Raw genomic sequence first — 19921 nt, forward strand, 5'->3', positions numbered from 1 at the left:
TTTTTTACTTTTTTTTCTTTTCTCTCATTGGATTTCGAGAATTCTGAGAGGGGTAGATACTTCCCCCATTTCACAGACGAAAAAATGAAAGTTCATGAAGACTGCCAGACCTGCCCAGATACCTGCTTCACTTCTGCAACTTGCATCTCATGCCCAACTTATACAAATCAGGCCTTAGTTCCCCGCCCAAACCTGCTCCTCCAGTCATCTCCATTGCAATAAATGGCACCTCTATTATTCCAGTTACCCAGGCCAAAAACCTTGGTGTCTTCCCTACTGCATTTTCTCTTGCTCCACATCACCTGACCCATCCGCAAATCTTGCTAGCCCACTTGAGATATGTCCAGAATCCAGCCACTTTCATCATCTCCACCACTGCTACTGAAAGACCCCAGCCCAATAACTTTAGGCCCAGTAATAAATCACCAGGGCTTGCTTCCGCACCTGCACAGACGTCAGATGTATTTTTCAGAAAATCAGTTAAGTGTAACCGATTAAAAGGGAAAAACAGGATGGTTGGGAAAGAGCAGAAGAATAGATTCCAGGGCATGCCTGACTAAACAGGGGCTAATAAGCAGGAATAGAAAAAAAAAACAGAATGTTCATATGTAACTGTCATATGGTGTAATTCCAGGAACATAAAATGAAAAATAACTTTACCCTTTAGGTAACCTGTATGTTGGGTTCAAAATAACCAATAAGAAACCTGTTGCTTACCGCGCGCGCGAAACCTGCTCCTTGACCCTATAAAAAATCCTGTACCCCAAAGCCCGGTGTGCCAGTTCACCGAAGCTCCGGCTGAGGTTTCGCTGGGCACCCGCAGGCGCCTGTGTATCAATAAATCACCTCTTGCGTTTGCAGCCAGTGCCTCGTGCGTCTTTCTTGGACAGGGAATCGGTGGGTCTTTCATTTGGCGAGCCAGCCAGGAGAACTCCTGTAACCCCGTCCGGATCCCTGCCCGAGGAACACCCGATAACCACTGGGAGGTAAGCTGGCCAGTTCGTGTCATTTTGTGTCTCTCTCTGTCTGGTTGTTATCTTGTTATCTGTTCATGCGCAGCGTCTGTACGATTACGCGTAATCGCTCTGTATTCTGGGCAGCTTGAGAAGGAGTTGACGAACTCGGACTTCTCCCCTGCCACCCTGGGAGACGTCCCAGGGGCTCAGGGAGGCCCATCTTGGGGGGCCTCCAATGTTCTGTAGAGTACACTGTACTCATGGGTGACGGAGGTGACGGTATCCCTCCTCTCCCTAATCCGTCAGGTACGTTCGGTTTGTGCTCGAGCCGCGCAGCGTTCTTTGTGTCCAGTCTGATATTTGTGTCTGTCTTCTTGCCTTTGCACTTTCTCACTCCATCTAAGACTAACATGGGACAATCTATAACAACTTTAACATCTCGCTTTGACTTTTCTCAAAGCCCTGTCCTCATTATTAAATTAGTGTTAATTGGCTTTAGAGATGGGAACCAAATTTTCAGTCACAAATTTTAACACTCTCAAGGGGACTTTTAAGGAGTCCCCACTCTGCTCTCTTGGGGAAGCCTAGCACTCGAAACAACTGCAAGCAGAGGATGGACTTTTTGGGAGCTGGCTACTAAAAAGTTAGAAAAAAAAAAAAAAAATGCCTAATGCCTAAGGTCAAACCAAACTGGAGGAACTGATCCTATGGGTGAAAGATAGGATTAAGGGACTCCCAGCAGCTGCCAGAGCCATTTAGCTCTGGGGAGTTCCCTGGGTCCTTATCTACATCTTAAGGATTAGGCCACCTCTGTTTACTTAAAAAGAAGGGACACTGAATGCAGTAAAGCCAGTCACACTGGGACCCTTGATTTTACACCTATAGTTGCCCCTACGTGAAAACATCTGGTCCACTCATGGGAAAGTCTATGGTGCCATTGATGGGAGTCATAATTAAATGAAAGTTCAAAACCTGGAGAGATATTTTCTTATCTGGTTGTCTGATTGTTTCTTAGGGATAATCTAGGTTAAATGTGTGTCTAAAAAAAAATAATAATAATAATTTTTATTGTAACAATCTGGTATCTGAATGGGTTTCTAAAGCATTGCACTATCTTGCAGTTAAAAGTTGGGTTTAAGCAATTGTTTAATTTGATTTCAGATAGTTCATGCTAGAAAACTTAAATACTTGGGATAAAAAAAAAAATTTAAAGAGTTTCAATTTTGAACTGGGTAGCCTGAAAAGAAATTAAAACGTTGGTCTGGCTCATAAAAATGACATTAAATAATTAAATAGTAATAGTCTTAAAAATTTTCAAAGCTTAATTTCAGATATATATGGTAGTGTGTGGGCAAATTTAATGTAACTCAATGCTACTTTAGAAACTTCAAAACAAGCAAAGTGGCTTAGAGGTACTAAAGAAATTTCTTCTGATGGTAGAGATCCTATTTCCAGTTCTATGTGAACAAGTTTTTCTAGTGTAAAAAGATATAAAATTTTAAATTTTGGAAATTGCTTCTTAAATTTGTATCATAATTTTCAACATCTAAACCTGGAAATATAACTTAAGGTTAAAATGTCTTAGGCCTAAAGTGTCTGCTCAAAATAGCAGTTTTTTTCCCTGCTCCTTCCAGACCTTGGTCAGGGCTTAAACTGATATGCAAACAGAAGCAGCTTGGAGCTCAGGCCCAAGGAAAAAAAAAAGGTAAAAGTGTCTTTTTACCTGAACTCAAACTAGACCAAACCAAGAAGTAAATTGTATGGTATTTACTAACTACTGGCCAGTCATCTTTTTTTTAGGATTCTTGTTTTTTTTCTTAGATTCTGTATTTTTTTTTGAGCTCGTGATTCTGATCCTGCAGACCTAGGTTAATGATTTTCTGATCAGTAAAGTTTTTTTAAAAAAAAAACAAAAAAACATTGCAATGGAGATTTCATCTGCAAAAAGCTACGAGGCCTTTATTATTGTTATGTGTGCACACTCTTGTTATGTGTTGTATGTCGGTATGTCTGTATGTGTGTATGTCCATATATCCTACAGTGATATAACAATTGACAGATGAGGAGCGCTCATAAAAAAAAAAAAAATTAAAAATAGATCCAAATATCTTTAATTCACGTGATTCAAACGGTTCAATTTAGATTGGGTAAACAGATAAAAGTAAAGATGTCCTCAAAATTAAGCTTATAAGTTTCTCTAGGTGTTCAAAAAGGCCCTAATAAAATGTTAACTCTGCTTAAATTTAAAAGTTTACAAGTATTGTTTCAAAATGTGAACAAAAGGAGGTTTATGTAATTATGGTGTTATTAATGTGTTCATATCTTCCAGGTATACAAGTCTGTAAGGTAGAAGCTTCAAAAGAACATTATATCAAGCTGGTGTTCTAAAGTTGTATGGTAATTTTAGGCTTAAAAAAAAAAAACATGTTGGAGATTCAATTATATCATTTGTGTTCTATAACTGAACTTGTTATCAATAAGATATGTACGGTTCCATGTTACTTTCTACTCTGAGATACAATTCATGTATTTTTAAGTTAATAAGAGCCTAATCTATGTGAAGGTTTTATTGCAAAACACAAAAGTACATTACTACTTTTCTACAAGAGGTTAAAAGCTTTCAGCCTTTAATTCATGTTTTAGGTGTGATATTATGTTGTGTTAGCTAATGTTCATGTAAACTTGAACAACAATTTATGTAAACTTTGTAAAATGATCAGCTTCAGAACTATAGTACTTGAGATTTATAAAGAGCCCTGCCTTACTTGAAATAAGGCTCTGTCCCATCTCACTACATGTGAAAGTGGCTATGAAAAAAGTAAGCCAGATTTCAGTACAGTTAAAGTTGTGTCCAAAAGTAGGTTTTTGCCAAGATTACTAGGATCTCAAACAGGAAATTATGATGTATAACCCTGCCAAAATTCAAGGTAGCTATTATATAAGCTAAATATGTTTTTACCCTAGTTAGTTTTGTTTTGTAGTTTGCTTATAGATGGTTTAAGGATTGCCTGTTAATGTTTTAAAGAGGTATTGCTTTAAGAACACAACCTGGGTCAACATAAGATAAGGAGTTATCACCTACAGGATAGAGAGATAGACATTAAAGCCCAGTGCTCTTAATATAAGGCTGTTAACTTATTTGCTGGATGTTTAAGATCAAGTTTTTAAAATTAGTTAAATTAAAAGGGCCAAGAAAACCAATATTCGGCTCTTGCCCTCTGAGTCAGTCTGAATCAGGGAATAGGGGACTTCTCCAAAGGGCTCAGCAACTCTAGGCCACATAACCTCCTGAGCAGGGAGATTAATGAGACCGGTGGAGGACAGAAAGCCAATCGGTGCATTTGCTGTAAAGAGGAGGGTCATTAGAAAAGGGAGACATCCCTGATGCTTCTGAGGGAAGCCATATGGTCAAGCAAGGCCTGGACCCATCCTAGCGCAAATGGCACTAGCAGAACTGAAAAGCTGCTATGAAGTTCCCGAGGACTCCCAGGGAAACTCAGCTGACTGTAAACAATAGGTAGAAACAAAAGTCAGTTTGACTTGCTTCATCTTAAACACTTAGCAAAGACAGTCAAAGCCAAAGCACAGCTGTTCCTGGACATCTTAAATGATAATAATAGTTAAATATAACTTCCATAAATAAGTAGACTGGAGGCTACAAAAGAGATTCTTAGACAGAAATGCCTGATAACTGTCAAAGGGACTGCTAGAATAGTTTTAGTCTAAGGCCTTTATTTCTAGCCAACGCAGGTAGGCTTGATGTTTGCTAATATGGTTATCCAGCCCTAAGTAGCAAAATTAAAAATTTCTCTATTAGACACAGAGGTTATACTAATAAAAGGATTTTGCAGGATCAGATGGCATTAAATTATTAAACTATATCTTAAAGAAAAAGACATCTGTAACCCTACATGTTAGTTGTTGTGTTGACATCCCTGACATTTCTGACAATGTGACAAATATCCTTAAAGATTTACCTGCTCAGATGGAAGCCATGTTCTCAGCAACTTTTTCGTGGAAATAATATCCTAGCTCCTAGTTCCTGGTACTGCCTGATAAAAAACATTGTTAATCTTTGTCTTGGCCATTATACTCATTGGCATATTTCTGTGCTGTGGCATTTATTACTGCATCAATATGGTTCCAGTACTAATAAGTTCTTGTTTCTCTTATAGACCACCCATCACTCAAATGGCCCTCCAGCCTATTACTTCTCAATTAGACTTTCATCATGGACCACTCGATAGACCCGATATTTTTAAGGGGGACTCCAAACTGCTTGCCCCACGCCGTCCCTTTTCAGCCTGAAGAAGCCAGAAAGATTCTCTTCGTCCCCCTTCCTCACAGCAGTAAGGAGTTCCCAAATTAAAAAAAAAAAAAAAAATGAAGCCAGATTTAAAGTTAGGTAGTCAGTGTAGTTAGATAAATCGGGGGTCTAATATCAAGTGACCAAGTCTATCACTGTCTTAGAGAAATCTCTCTCTTCCCTCGCAGAAGTCGTACTACAAAATAGAAGGGGATTAGATCTGTTATTCCTTAGAAAAGGTGGTCTCTGTGTGGTTTTAAAGAAACAATGTTGTTTTTACGCTGACCATACAGGGGTAGTCCGGGAAACTATGAAAAAGGTCACTGAAAGGCTGGCCAAAAAAAAAAAAAAAAAAAAAAAAAATTTGAGGCTCAACAAGGATGGTTTGAACACTGGTTTAACAAATCCCCATGGTTAACTACTTTGCTATCCACCATAGCGGGACCTTTAGTTATTCTGCTAATAATCCTAACGTTTGGACCCTGCATACTCAATAGATTGGTGCAATTCATGAGAGAGAGACTTTCTATAATCCAAACTATGGTTCTAACTCAACAGTACCAGTTGCTTAAACAACAAACAGGGTCACACACAAGCTTAATCCAAGAACCTGAGCAAGCAGAACAATGGATATAAGATTCTATCCATGATAAAGAAAAAGGGGGGAATGAAAGACCCCAGCCCAATAACTTTAGGCCCAGTAATAAATCACCAGGGCTTGCTTCCGCACCTGCACAGACGTCAGATGTATTTTTCAGAAAATCAGTTAAGTGTAACCGATTAAAAGGGAAAAACAGGATGGTTGGGAAAGAGCAGAAGAATAGATTCCAGGGCATGCCTGACTAAACAGGGGCTAATAAGCAGGAATAGAAAAAAAAACAGAATGTTCATATGTAACTGTCATATGGTGTAATTCCAGGAACATAAAATGAAAAATAACTTTACCCTTTAGGTAACCTGTATGTTGGGTTCAAAATAACCAATAAGAAACCTGTTGCTTACCGCGCGCGCGAAACCTGCTCCTTGACCCTATAAAAAATCCTGTACCCCAAAGCCCGGTGTGCCAGTTCACCGAAGCTCCGGCTGAGGTTTCGCTGGGCACCCGCAGGCGCCTGTGTATCAATAAATCACCTCTTGCATTTGCAGCCAGTGCCTCGTGCGTCTTTCTTGGACAGGGAATCGGTGGGTCTTTCACTACCAAATCTCACCTAGATTATTTCCAGAAATCTGTAACATCTCACTGTTTCAATCTTGGTGCCCCTTGCCATTCTATTCTCTAAAAAACAGTTTGTCCTTTAAAAAAAAAAAAACTCACAACAAAACACTTTGTAAACAAAACTCTCTGGTGGCTTCCCATCTTGCTGAGTTCTTTGTTGACGTATCCCTCAGATGAGAAGAGTATCTGCAATCTAAAAGGTGTCCAATGAATATTGCTCATGAGTAAAAGAAAGAAAAACAGCCAAAATCATGGGAACAGTATGTAGCTGAGCCAGAACTAGATCAAATCTTCCAGTAAGGAGACCAGATTTATAACAGCCAACAATCCACTTGGGAGGAAACTCTTACATTTTACTTTGTATAACTGAATATTTTAATGCATAATCAATACTATGTTGATTTCAAACTAATAAAAATATCTCATTATGAAGCCATAAAACCTGACACTAGGTGAATATAGCATATCTGGCTGGCAGCATGGGCAAATGCCAGGTTAATTAGCAAAGCACTGGTACTCAGATCTTCAGTGTGACTCTTCACATTCAGTGACAGATGTCCCATATCTCAAAACTACTACAAGCATAAATGACCAGAACTATAAAAGACTCAGAACCAAGAACCTAGAAGGGGTGATAAGCACTTCTAAAGCTCCCATACTGGTGCTGCACCAAAGTAACCTTAAATACTCTGAGTGTAAATGTTAATTGTTTTCTAATCAGAATGAAACTAATGCTCAAATGATTCACATTACAGAATTTTTTCACAAAAATGTTTTTAAGACATAAAAAAATTCTAAGTTTATCTTTCTTCAGTTCTTTCAAAAACATTTCTACTATCTATAAAATGCCCTAAATCTCATTATCACAATAATAAATCCATAGAATTTTAACAGTAGGTTTTAAAGGAAACTATTTAACTCTCAACTTCCTCCCTTTTACAGAGATTACTTGATAAACACAGGTGAACAATGAAGATTTGATAAGAGGATTAACTAGTAAATGATTGAATAAATGAAGATCCAGAAAGGTTATGATTATTCCCAGATCTGACAATAAGTAACAAAATCCAGGACCAGGCAGAATAAGTTTCTAGGTTCTCTTGGAGTGGGAAATAGGAGTATAGGAAGCCAAGATTTAAAAACCCTTTATGTTCTTAAGAAAATATCAACCAAAATGCATTAAAACCTGCTTCCTTACTTAGAAAAGCACTTGATAAAATAAATTTTGCCGAGACATATCTCCTTGGAAACCAGCAAGCAGAAATGTCTAGTGTTTCTTTCTTCCTCTATGTAAAGAGTATTTAATATAGGACTATTTTCATAATAAACAACTGTAATTGTTTTGCATTACAAATAAAATAGGTGGCTTTTAACTAAAAGAAAAATCAAATAGAATGAGAGGAACAGAATATTGAAAATGACTACATAAGTCACTAGAAAAATATCAACTACATGAGAACAGGAATCAGGTATCCTTTGTTCACTAGAAGTAGTCCCAGCCCCCAGCTTGTAGTATGATTCAATAAACACTTAAGGAGTAAGTGAATACTGATCCACTTCACAGACCCACCCTCATGCCTCAGAAAACACAAATTCATCTACTCACCATTAAACTTATCTGGATGACAGGTTAATACATTCAAAGATGCTAAATTTTTCCTCCACAGAAATTCTACTAAATGACCCTTCCAATAATATATCCAACCAAAATATTCTCCATACTTTTATTAAGGTGAAAAAGCCAGGTGTGATGGTGTATGCTTATAGTCCCAGCTACTCAGGAAGCTGAAGCAGGAGGATCCCTTAAGCCCAGGAGTTCAAAGCCAGCTTGGCAACATGGGGTGGGGGTGAGGGGTGAGAAAATACATCTTAAGCAGTTTAAATTACTTAATACAGGAGTCATTTAATTTGCTGCTCTGAATCCAAGCTCTCTCCATCAATTCAGCCCATACAACCCAGCCAGACTAATTTTCTGTTCTTCACACATCAAGAAAATAGTGTTGTGGCTGAGTATTCTACCTACATATGTGGCCCACCACAATTCAAAAAGCAGACACAGGAAATCAGAAATGACTGGAATGGAACAGGAATGACAAGACTGTGTCAAGGAAATACATTTCAAGTGGCAGCTCTTATAAGAACTAATCCAACTGAAAATTTTGAGATTTCTATTAGAGATTTTCATTAAAGACCTCCCTAAATTACTGTGATAGAAGTTACACAGATGGTGTTGGGTGTTAACACAAACTAAACCACACATTCAATCTTCAAGATCACTCCAAGGTCCTTTTTGAAGCTTTCCCAAGATACTTGGCTCATTATCTATGAAAATACTTTGCAAACAGGAAATGTTAGACAAAGCTATTCCATACTGCTTTCAAACTAATAGTCTCACATATATTTTGACATTTAAATCACCTTACTTTATTAAATGTCTATTCCCTCAAAAAAATGAAAAATGAATTCTTTTGTGTGTCTTCTCCATCACTCAACATCAACAGCATAATTTAAAAGTGCCACTAATACTTGATTTCAAAATCAAAATAATGTGGTACTGACAGAAACCCAGACAAATGGACCAATGGAGTAGATTAGAGAGCCCAGAAGTAATCCCACACATTTATGGTCAAAATATGTTAGACAAGGGTGCCAAGACCCATGCCACTCAATGAGAAAAGTACTGCCTCTTCCACAAAAAGGTGTGGGAAAGCAGGACAGTCAAACAAAAAGAACAAAGCTGGATCCGTGTCTTACACAAAAACTAACTCAAAATGTATTTAAGAACTAAACGTAAGTCCTCAAACTATAAACCTCCTAGGAAAAAAATAAGGAAAAAGCTTCATGACACTGAACTTGGTAATGATTTCTTGGCTATGACACCAAAAGCATGGGCAACAGAAGTAAGAATAGACAAGTGGGACTAATCAACTAAAAAACTTTTGTGCATTAAAAGACATAATCAGCCAGGCACAGTGGCACACACCTGTAATCTCAGCAACTCAGATGCTGGGGCAAGAGGAGAGAGTTCAAAGTCAGCCTCAGTAATTTAGCAAGATCCTGTCTTAAAATAAAAAATAAAATGGGCTGGGGATTTAGCTCAGTGGTAAGCACACCTGGGTTCAATCCCTGGTACCAAAAAAAAAAAAAAAGAAAGAGCAAAAATCAACAGCTTAAAAAGCCAACCAATGATACAGGAAAAATAGATGCAAATTAAGGTTTAATATGTCAAATAGACAAAGAAACAAAACTCAACAATTAAAAAAAAAAGTCAAATGACCCAATTTTGAAAAGTGCAAAGTACTTGAATAGATATTTCTCAAAAGATCAAAAGATGGTATACAAATGACACATGCATAAATAAGAAAAGTTGTTTGGCATAACTAATATAAACACATGAAACATCACCTCATATTCAGTAGAAGACCACTATCAAAAAAAAAAAAAAAACAGAACAAAAGTTTCATGAGGATGTGAAGAAGATGAAAACCTTGTGAACTAGTAGAGGGATTAAATAGTGCTAATTTAAATTAAATAGTGTTTAGATTAAATAGTTTAGATTAAATGGTGTCAATTAAGCCTTAAAAATAAAAAAGATTTTGACACATGCTATAACATGGATGATAAGGATATTATGCTAAGTGAAATAAACCAGACACAAAAAGACAAATGCTATATGATTCCACTTATATGAGGCATCTAAAGAAGACAAATTCACAGAAATAAAAAGTAGAAAAGTCAGGGCTGGGTTTGTGGCTCAGTGGTAGAGTGCTTGCCTAGCATGTGTGAGGCACTGGGTTCAATTCTCAGAACTATATATAAATAAATAAAATAAAGATCCATTGACAACTAAACAATATTTTTAAAAAATATATTTAAAAACAAGGTAGAACCAGGGTTGACAGGGTCTGGGGCAAGGAGATATGAGGAATCTTAATGTATATCAAGTCTCAGATATACAAGATGTAAAAAACTCTGGTGATCAGTTTTCCAAGTGTGAATGTACTTCATATTACTGAACAACACTCTTAAAAATGGTTTAGATGGTAAATTTTATATTTTGAACCACAATTTTTTAAAAGTGCCAACATTGAATTTACCTTTGTACCCCCACTGCAAGAATCTAAGGAGCCTGTTTTATTGTTGGCAGTCATTTCCAGATTTCTTCTTGAAATTCTCTTTTTCAATCAAAGAAGTTTGGGGACTCCTCGCCTATCCAAAATGAAATTTCTACAATCCCCAGTCAGCCACTTCCTGGATTAAACCTGTTACTTATTTACCTGATTGTCAAGCACAGAACTAAAAATTATAAAAATGCCACTATGTTTATAACTGGGTAGGGGTGAAACACAAGAGAGTCATCTACTGATCATCTCCAAAATCCACCTGGTTATCTAGTGTGATGCCCCAGAGTTCACTGTGATTCTCTAGCATCTCTGCCTCCCCAACAACATTCTGCCCAAACCACTGTAAACTATTTTAAACCACTACCTTGAAAACTGCCTCCAAGGGCTGAGGATATAGCTCAGTCCAGCCCACTTGCCTAGAATGCACAAAGACCTAGGTTCAGCCCCCAGCACAGAAAAGATGGAAGGAAGGATGGATGGATGGAAGAAAGGAAAGAAGGCAGGCAGGCTCACTTACTACTCCAAATCAATCCCACCAAAATTGATTATTAGCCTGAGGTTCTTGAAGTAAGCTACCTTCCTATGAATCCTATCTAATCTTCATAATCTATCATTTCCCAACTGAAATATTATTTTGTTGTGCAAGTTTTCTATCTGGCTTCCTATTATATAAGATCTATACTAAAATCCTAATTTTAATAATGAAAGAAAATAACAGTGAATCTTTCTAAAGAATTACAGGCATTTCTCAAATTGGAAAGGAGACAAGAATTAAGAACCAGGGCTAGGGATGTGGCTCAAGCGGTAACTCGCTTGCCTGGCATGAGCGGGGCACTGGGTTCAATCCTCAGCACCACATAGAATAAAATGGAGATGTTGTGTCCACCGAGAACTAAAAAATAAATATTAAAAAGTTCTCTCTCTCTTCTCTCTCTCAAAAAAAAAATTTAAAAAAAAAAAAGAATTAAGAACCATATTCAAGCTTCCTAAAAGAGACATGATCTGAGTTATTAGCCAAACCTCACCCATGCCTGCTACATACATACACACTGAGCACTTTCTTTGCACATCAAATTCCAACTACTGCCAGGTGCAGTGGTGCGCGCCTGTAATCCCAGGTACTTGGCAGATTCAAGCAGGCATTTCACTCGTTCTAGCCAGCCCGGGCAATTTAGGTAAACTACGTCTCAAAATAAAAAATAAACTAAAGGACTAGGGTTGTAGCTCAGTGGTAGAGCTCAATCCCCAATACCAAAATCTAAAAAAAAAAAAAAAAAGCTAGTAAGAACCAGACTCTGGCAAAATACAATGGCACAAAATCTTTTGAGGTCCTCAGTGGAGGAACAGGAAGTACAACTGAGGAAGTATGTGTTTTTGCAAAGTTTTTGAAAGACAAGCAGTATGGTTCCGTAGAGTCACAACCATTTACTTCTTGCAAGAATATGGGAAAATACTGATTTTTTTCCTAGGTACATATAGGTAAACCAAGCAATAAAAGTCAAATTTGGTAAAAATTTTAAAACATCCTGTTAATTTATAGTTTTATCTCTTATAGGTACCTCCTAATAAGCAGATACTCTTCTTGAAGATAATGAGATATCATGGTTCAGTTATCAGCTGCTTCTTTAAGAGCATCAAGGACTGAAAAGAAAATTGATAAAAGGTCAATCAACTCTGCGAACTAGAAACTACAAAAAGAAATGGGAGGAATTCACAGTCTATCAAACTAGAATTCCTATCCCGGCAAATAATTTAGAATATGAAAACAAAATTACTTACAGAAAGATAATATAGGGACCAAAGTAAAAATCGTCAAGTCCTAATTTACAGGAACATGATCATTCAGCACACAGCCTTCTGCTTTTTATTTCTCAATAGCTTTCTTCTGAGCAGACCAAACCTCATTATGAAAGGAAGAAAGACACTGAACCACAAAACCAATCATTGACTATACCAGTGCATAGCTTTGGTAAAAGATTTTATGGAAAAAAGCAGAATGAGAGAGGAACAACTAAAACTCACTTTTGTATCTGGGAAATTCATTTAACCTGGAGCTGCCCCAGGGAAAGACGGGGAAAAAATAATCAAATGGCAGCTGTGGTTGGACGTCCTGTCTGCTCAGGTTGCCTTTGAATGACCCTGGTGTTGTGCAAACCAGCAACTCTAACCCCCCAAACCAGCATTCCTCAACAAGCGCGCATGCTCCTGCCTCTAAGTTGGAGAAAGGGAAATCTAACATTATGTAATTGCCTGTTTCCCACAATTTAAAGTTAGGCATACTACAATCCTAATTAGAGGGAGAACTTGGTACAACATGACAAGTAACAAATTAGAAACCTACAGGCTGGAAATTCTCATCCCAGACCTTCAGAGGCAGAAAGAAAGGTTTTTGCCTGACTTTGTAGCACACCCACCAGCACACTGCCACTTACACTGAAGAAGCCTCTTCCATCCTTCCCTCTCATTCTGGTATCATCTCTCCAGATCTATAAGAAAATACTCACATTCTCTTTGCATCTGAGTTTATTTTACTCCATCCAGGAGTAAAATAGGAAAAAAATGGATGGGAACTGGCGAAGCTTCTCCTACCCTCAAAAGATCGACCTGGATGCTTTTTCTTACATTCCTGATTACAAATCAAATCACACTGTGTCATTCTGACCCTCATTCAAATCATCTGTGTTTGAGAGATCCAAAGCCAACACAATCTTTCCCATGTTTCTGTGACTCACTCCAGAGCTCATCAAAAGCTCACTGAAAGAATAAATGAGGTATCATCTAAGAATAATTAATGTACATATTACTTTTGAAGAACAAAGTACCATGTAAGTGTGTGTGTTTTGTTTTGTTTTTAATTAACTGGCACAGAAAACAACTAAAAAAAAATGCAATGAGGCCAATTTATTTCCTATACCAAGAAAAAAAAAGTACTGCGATAAAGGGTTGGATTGTCAGTCTAAGCCCCTCTACTAAAGGGCAGTCTCCCAATGGGCAAGGATGTTTCTTCTCACCTGGCTCTGATCACTCAAGGGGGAAGGTAGGCTGGTGCCATACAAACCAGTCAACAGGAAGCTGCAACAACCCATTCCTGTTTAATGTCCTTGCTCCTGACTGTACTCACCCCTGATCCTCTGGTAACCCTGGCAATCTAAAAGTTGCCCTGGCTCCAGAAACAAGGAAGGTATAGCTACTTCTTTTTGCAAATTAAAATGAGTTGAAGAAGGGAAGAAAAAAGTGAACTAGAATAAATTGAGCTTGGCTTTTCTAAAGATCAAACAAGTATACTGTACTCTAATAAGGGGTTCTTTAAAACAAACACAATAAGCCTATGGGCTCTATAATATAGAAACTTCAATTCAGTTTCTTTTTCCATCACTGTAGTCTAAGTAAATCCAAAGGTTAATGCCATTTTCAAGCTTTCAACCTTATTGTAAATTGGTTTTTTTCTTAGGTTTGCTTCTCCTCATTCTAGTTACTTAATAAGCATTGAACACTTAAGGGGAGGGTCACAAACAAACTTCAACATAAGAGACCCTAAGGGGGTGGGAAGGGACAGGAGACAAAGGAACACATTTAAATCTGGAAGGCTGCCTTCAAATCACTGCCTGATCATTATAACCTTCAACAAGTCACCTCAAGTGAAAGGCCTCAAGTCTCCTCATCTGTAAACAGAAAAATTATGCTCAAAACACCTTCAATAAATGGATGGAGTTGGAGAATATCATGCTAAGTGAAATAAGCCAACTCAAAAAACCAAAAGCCGAATGTTGTCTCTAATAAGTGGATGCTGATCCATAACTGGGAAGGGGGAAGCATAGAAAAAATGAAGGAACTTTGACTGGGCAAAGGGGAGGGAGGGCAGGGAGGGTGTGTGGGGGCAGGAAAGATAGCGGAATGAAATGGATATCATTACCCCAGGTACTTGTAAGACTTCACATAGTATAAAACCATAGAAATGTAAAGTTGTGCTGCAGTTATGTACAATGAATCAAAATGCATTCTGCTGTCATATACACCTAATTAAAATAAATTAATTAATTTTAAAAAAGAATATAGACAACAATAAATGTTAGCAAGGATGTGGGAGAAAAGACACACTCATACATTCCTGGTGGGACTGCAAATTGGTACAACCAACCTGTAAAGCAGTATGGAAATTCCTTAGAAAACTTGGAATGGAACCACCATTTGACCCAGCTATACCCAAATCAGCATACTGTAGCAGCTCAATTCACAATAGCTAAACTGTGAAAGCAACCTAGATACCCTTCAATAGATGAATGGATAAAGAAACTGTGGTATATATACACAATGGAATATTACTCAGCATTAAAAGAGAATAAAATTATGGCACTTGCAGGTAAATGGATGGAATTGGAGAATATCATGCTAAGTGATATTCCCAAAAAAAAACAAAGGCCGAATGTTCTCTCTGATAAGTGGATGCTGATTCAAAATGGGGAGCAGGGAGGCATAGGAACATTGGAAGAACTTTGATGGGGCAAAGGGGAGGGTACATGGGAGCAGGAAAGATGGTTGAATGAGATGGACATAGTTACCGTACGACTGCACATAGGGTGTGACTACATGGTGTACAATCAGAGAAATGAAAAGTTATGCTGCAATTGTATCAAAATTCATTTTGCTATCATTATACCTAATTAAAATAAATAATAAAACACTTTCTAGTTTCAACCACCCATATATCTGTTCATTAAAAAGAAAAAAATGCAAACAGACCTACTGTTTTAATAAAAGTACTTAAATACACATAATTTTTGTAGAAAAGGTGTGAAACACGTTGTGTGCCCCACTGCTGCAGAAAAAGTAAAGTTCAGAAAGAAGTTCATTGTTTTTAAGATCACCACAGCCAGAAAATAGCAGAGATGGTATTTGAAACCCAGACTTAAAATGGACTACATTATTTCAAACTTTTTAAATAAGTTAAAATTCAAAAATAATTGCCTGTTATGCAAAACCCTAAAAGGGATGTGGGGGTATTATAATATGAAACCAGAACAGGTTCCTAGAAATAGCCCCACTGGATCAACAGTTCCAGGAGGTCAAGAACACACTCTTGCTCACCAATGCAATCACAGAAACCAGCAGTGCACCTCCCAGATGGCGGCACTCAATAAATATTGCTTTATCCACCACAAATCTCAAAAGGTTAGGAATATAGTGATATTATGGGAGGAAAAATATTTTTTATTTGAGACTTTAACTTCTGCAACCTGAGCCAAAACAAAGAAAGGAGCATGCTCCACCAGAACTCCAGCTTTTTAGTTTAACTAAAAAGTTCAGGCTCAAATCTGAAAAGGTCACCTGAAAACCTTCAGGATGTTCATATTTCACTTGTGCAATGATTGGGCTAGTAGAAATAATAATACAAAATTGATAAGAGTCACATAATCATGTTATCATTAATCACTACAAACCTGCCACAAAATAGGATAGATTCTGAGAATCTATACCCTTAAACCTTTTCAGTCTTCATGCTCCTATTTCACTGCTCAAAGAGATACTCAAAAAGTTTATTGGGCTGGGGATTTAGCTCAATGGCAGAGAATTTGCTGTGCACAAAGTTCTAGGTCTGATTCCCAGCAATACAAAAAAAAAAAAAGTCATTTATTGCCAGACCCAGTGGCACAAACCTGTAATCCAAAAGCTGAGACAGTAGGATCACAAGTTCAAGGCCACTCTGGGCAACTTAGTAAGACTTACCTGTCTCACAATAAAAATAAATAAATAAATAAAAATTTAAAGGACTAGGATGTGACTCAATGGTACAGCACTTGCCAAATACACACAAGGCCCCAAGTTCACTCCCTAATACAAAAAAAAAAAAAAAAGCGCCATTTATTTTAAAGTTCAAACTGCAACTTGAGACGGAACATACACACATCTTAACTCTGTCAACCAAGATTTCCCAAAGCCTACAAAAATGCTAATCTCAAACAATCTTCAACCTATGACTTCAATAACTTGCTAGGTGTGATTTAAAAGCCGTTAAATCAAACTGAGGAGAATATACCAAAATTACAAATGTAATTCAAAGCAAAAATGCAGTAAACACAAAAGCCAGAAAACACCAGTGAAAGGATAGAGTCAAAAGAAAAGTTAAATGAATCTCAATATATAATTGCAGGTAGATGCTTTGGAATTACTACCAAGAGTTCAAATCAACCTTGTCATAGAATGAAATCATTACCACTGCCTGACATTTCAAATCTAAAAAGTTCACTGCACTAAAATCATGATTCCAAACACAAGGAGCATTACCAGGAACTGCAGAGAAGCTAACAACAGCAACACCTACTGACTGTCTGCAGCCACTTGCTAAACTTGCTCTTTCCATCAACTTGGAGAAATTTAAAATAATGATAGTCAATTTCAAGAGTTCTGTACTTAAGCAAGCATTAATGAGAAAAGAAAATAAGTCGTCAGTGATATCAAAGCATTCATCCCCCCAAATCTTATCCTGCTCCTAACCATTTATGTGCAAACCATCACCCAAGTCATTTTAAATGCATTCTTAATTGCTAATGTCTTAATATAAATAATTTATTTCATGGGGAAAATGCTATAATAATAATATTCTAGTTAATAACTGGGATGTCATCTCATATTTGAACACATCAGTGACCATAAAACTTCTTAAACCTTTTAACTGAGACTTCTGCTATTACCACTGTTCTAAATTATCCCATCAGTTTTTTCCATCCTGGTAAAGGTAGCATAATTGCAGCTTTCAAAAAAGGAAAAAATGTAAGTCGTTAAATCAGGATTTTATAGAAAATACTAAACTGGCTTCAGAGAGCAATTCCAATAGGACTTAATCTTGTACTTTTCCAAAAGAATCAAGAGAATCTTTGCCTTGGAAGACATTCCATATTGGGGGTGGGGGGACGGGAGAAAGTTGACACTTAACTCCCACAGAGTACCAGTATAAAAACAATGGCTTTAAGACTCTGAGTCAGAGTTTCAACATGAAAGGCTTGCTTTATAGAGGAAACGCCAACCCCAGTTCATCCAGATAGACCTGGAACCTGATGAAAGTCGACACCTTCACTCTGAAATTTGCATCGCATCACTGGCTCCACTTTAGAAATACAATCGTTTAGCAGGTAGTATGAATTTCAATGAATGTTGCCTCTAAACTACCCGTCATGAAAAATAAAATCTTTAAGGTAAACGCAGTCTAGGAGCTATCCATTACCAAATGCTTCCCTTCGAAAACGAAGGCCAACAATTGAGTAAAACATCACCTTCCTTGAAAAGTGAACTATTTCCCTTGTGTCTCTCTTTTCCACACAGTGAGTCCCCACGAAACTGCAACCAGCCTACCTAAAAATGCCGTGCTGCGATTTGAAAACCTTGCAAATTTCCTTTGAGGTCGTAAGTTGGAAACAGATAAGGCCGAGGAGGAAAACTTCTTTATGCAGCACCCTCACTCCTCTCCAGCCCTCTCACGGTTTACCTCTTCCAAAGAAAGCAGGTTAGAGCATCCCCGGATTTCACTCCCCCAAGAACCCCAAGAGGAAATTAACAGCCTTGGGCCCCGAGTTGAACCTCTCCCTCTCCCACGATTAACCACTCGGCCTGTCCTCTCCAACACAACCTGAAAAAAGTGCTCACCCAGGTGACCGAAGTGGAGGGATCGCTCATTGGAGACCAGAGGGGCCGGGTAAGCGTAGTTACTCGGCGGGGTCGCAAATCACCCTGCCTCTCGCAAAGGCGCCTGCCGGGCAGTAGTGCAGATGTGGATTCGGAGGTGCGTGCGTGCGCGCTCGCCGGGTGCCGTGGAGCCCAGACTCGTCCCCGCCGGGCTGCGCTATCAGCACGCCACCAAATAGAAAATCAAACTTTAAGTGTCCTCCCAGTGTCCTGTTCCGGGCCCTGGACCCTATCCTCAGCCAGAGACAGCACAGAGGACTGCCAATAGCTTTGCATCCCCTCTCCCTGCTCGGACCTGGGACGCGAGGACGACTTACCGCTCTGCCCGCCTCGGGGTGCCGCCGCGCGTCCGGGCGCGTTCGCCGCGCGCTCTCCCTGGGGAGAAAAAGAAACCGTGCAGACTCTGTGCGCGCTCACTCGCCGCCTCCAATGCAGAGAACAGCGGGCGCCGAGTGCCGAGCCTAGGGTTTCTCCGGGAGGCGGGGGTGAAACCAGCCCAACTCTCTAGCCTGGCTCTGAGGGGGACCCGGAATACGGGCTGCGAGCAACCGGCGGGGACTGCCCTCCGGGAGCAGTAGGGGACGAAGGTGCCTGTCCCTGGGCATCAACTATTGTCTAGGCGCCCGGGCCCCGGTTCGCGCCACCCCCAAAGCTCAGCAGCCCTCATTCCACCCTCGCCTGCACCCGGGAGAAAAAGCTGAGGGGCAGCGGGGCGTCCAGGGTTCAGAGGTCCGAGGTGGGAGCAGAGAAAGGGGAGGTGCGTGACGAGTGGGGGAGGGGACAGGTAACTGCCGACGGGGGCTGGAAGGCCCGGGAGGACTCGTGAGGGAGGAAATGGGGAGGGAGCCACAGGAGGCGGGAAGGGATGGAGTGGCTGGGGGGCGGCCTCAGGGGCCCAGACCTGGCCCTCCCTGGGCACCCTCCTCCCAAGGACTCGGCGCCACACTGACTTTTCGCTCACTCGCTCACGCACGCACTGAACTCGTTCACAAAGTTGCCGGCGGTGGCGGCGCTGCGCTCGCCCTCCTCCTCCCCTCCCCGCCTCCCCGCCCCATTCCTTCCCCTCCTTCACTCCCTCGCTCCCCGCCAAGTCTCGGGTGAGATCACCGCGGGGCTGCTCGGCGCTGGGCGCAAATCTCGCGAGAGAAGCGACAGCTCGGCCCAGCCTCGGAGGGAAGTGAAAGGAGTCGGAGGAGGGAGGGGACCGCGGAACTCCTGGTTGCCATGACGACGGCAAAGCCCTGGATTCCTGTCTCCTGCCGAGAGCGGAGGCAGCAAACGTGGGTGCAGTTTGCACCTGCCCCCTCCGGTGCCCGACGCCCTACCGGTGAGGAAGGCAAATGCTGGAAGCGGAAGGAAGACTTTAAAACGTATCTGAGAGGGCATCTGTAGACTTGCGTCTTGGTATCTGGCCCAATCTGACAAATGAGACTAATTTTTAAAGTTCTGCAGCACTAGAAACTAGCGTGTATCTGTACTTCCAAATGTCCACCATATATAGTTTATCAACCTTGCATATAATTTCATCCCCACAAGCCCCTGAACCATCCTCCTCCCTCCAACCCTCCAACTAGCACATATATACAAACACACACACATACACCAGACTGGGCTGCCTGAGGATCTGTCTGGTTCATCTTTG

The 19921-nt window shown here is 39.7% G+C and overlaps 1 protein-coding gene and 1 long non-coding RNA gene across 10 annotated transcripts in view; one reads left to right on the plus strand and one right to left on the minus strand.

The window, feature by feature from the left end:
* Sipa1l1 (signal induced proliferation associated 1 like 1) overlaps positions 1-19308 on the minus strand; it is a 364872-nt gene extending 345564 nt beyond the window's left edge. For 7 of the 8 annotated variants that reach the window (XM_071607707.1, XM_071607706.1, XM_071607705.1 and 4 more), the window contains exons 1-2: positions 19230-19308; positions 18597-18654 (exon numbers count right to left, since the gene is read on the minus strand). The gene's annotated coding sequence lies outside the window, so the exon portion shown is untranslated. Of the gene's footprint in view, positions 1-18240; positions 18493-18596; positions 18655-19229 lie in introns of those variants that run through there. The other variant, XM_071607703.1, reaches the window with a different exon arrangement.
* On the plus strand, positions 386-5346 carry LOC139704674 (uncharacterized). 2 transcript variants are annotated; one of them, XR_011706560.1, is made up of 3 exons: positions 386-986; positions 3286-3353; positions 5132-5346. It is a non-coding gene; the product is annotated as an uncharacterized lncRNA (long non-coding RNA). The 2 variants fall into 2 exon arrangements; XR_011706559.1 differs by lacking the exon at positions 3286-3353.
* Positions 19309-19921: the final 613 nt, after the last annotated feature.

The sequence above is a fragment of the Marmota flaviventris genome, chromosome 2, assembly GCF_047511675.1.
Source record: "Marmota flaviventris isolate mMarFla1 chromosome 2, mMarFla1.hap1, whole genome shotgun sequence".
Lineage (NCBI taxonomy): Eukaryota > Metazoa > Chordata > Mammalia > Rodentia > Sciuridae > Marmota > Marmota flaviventris.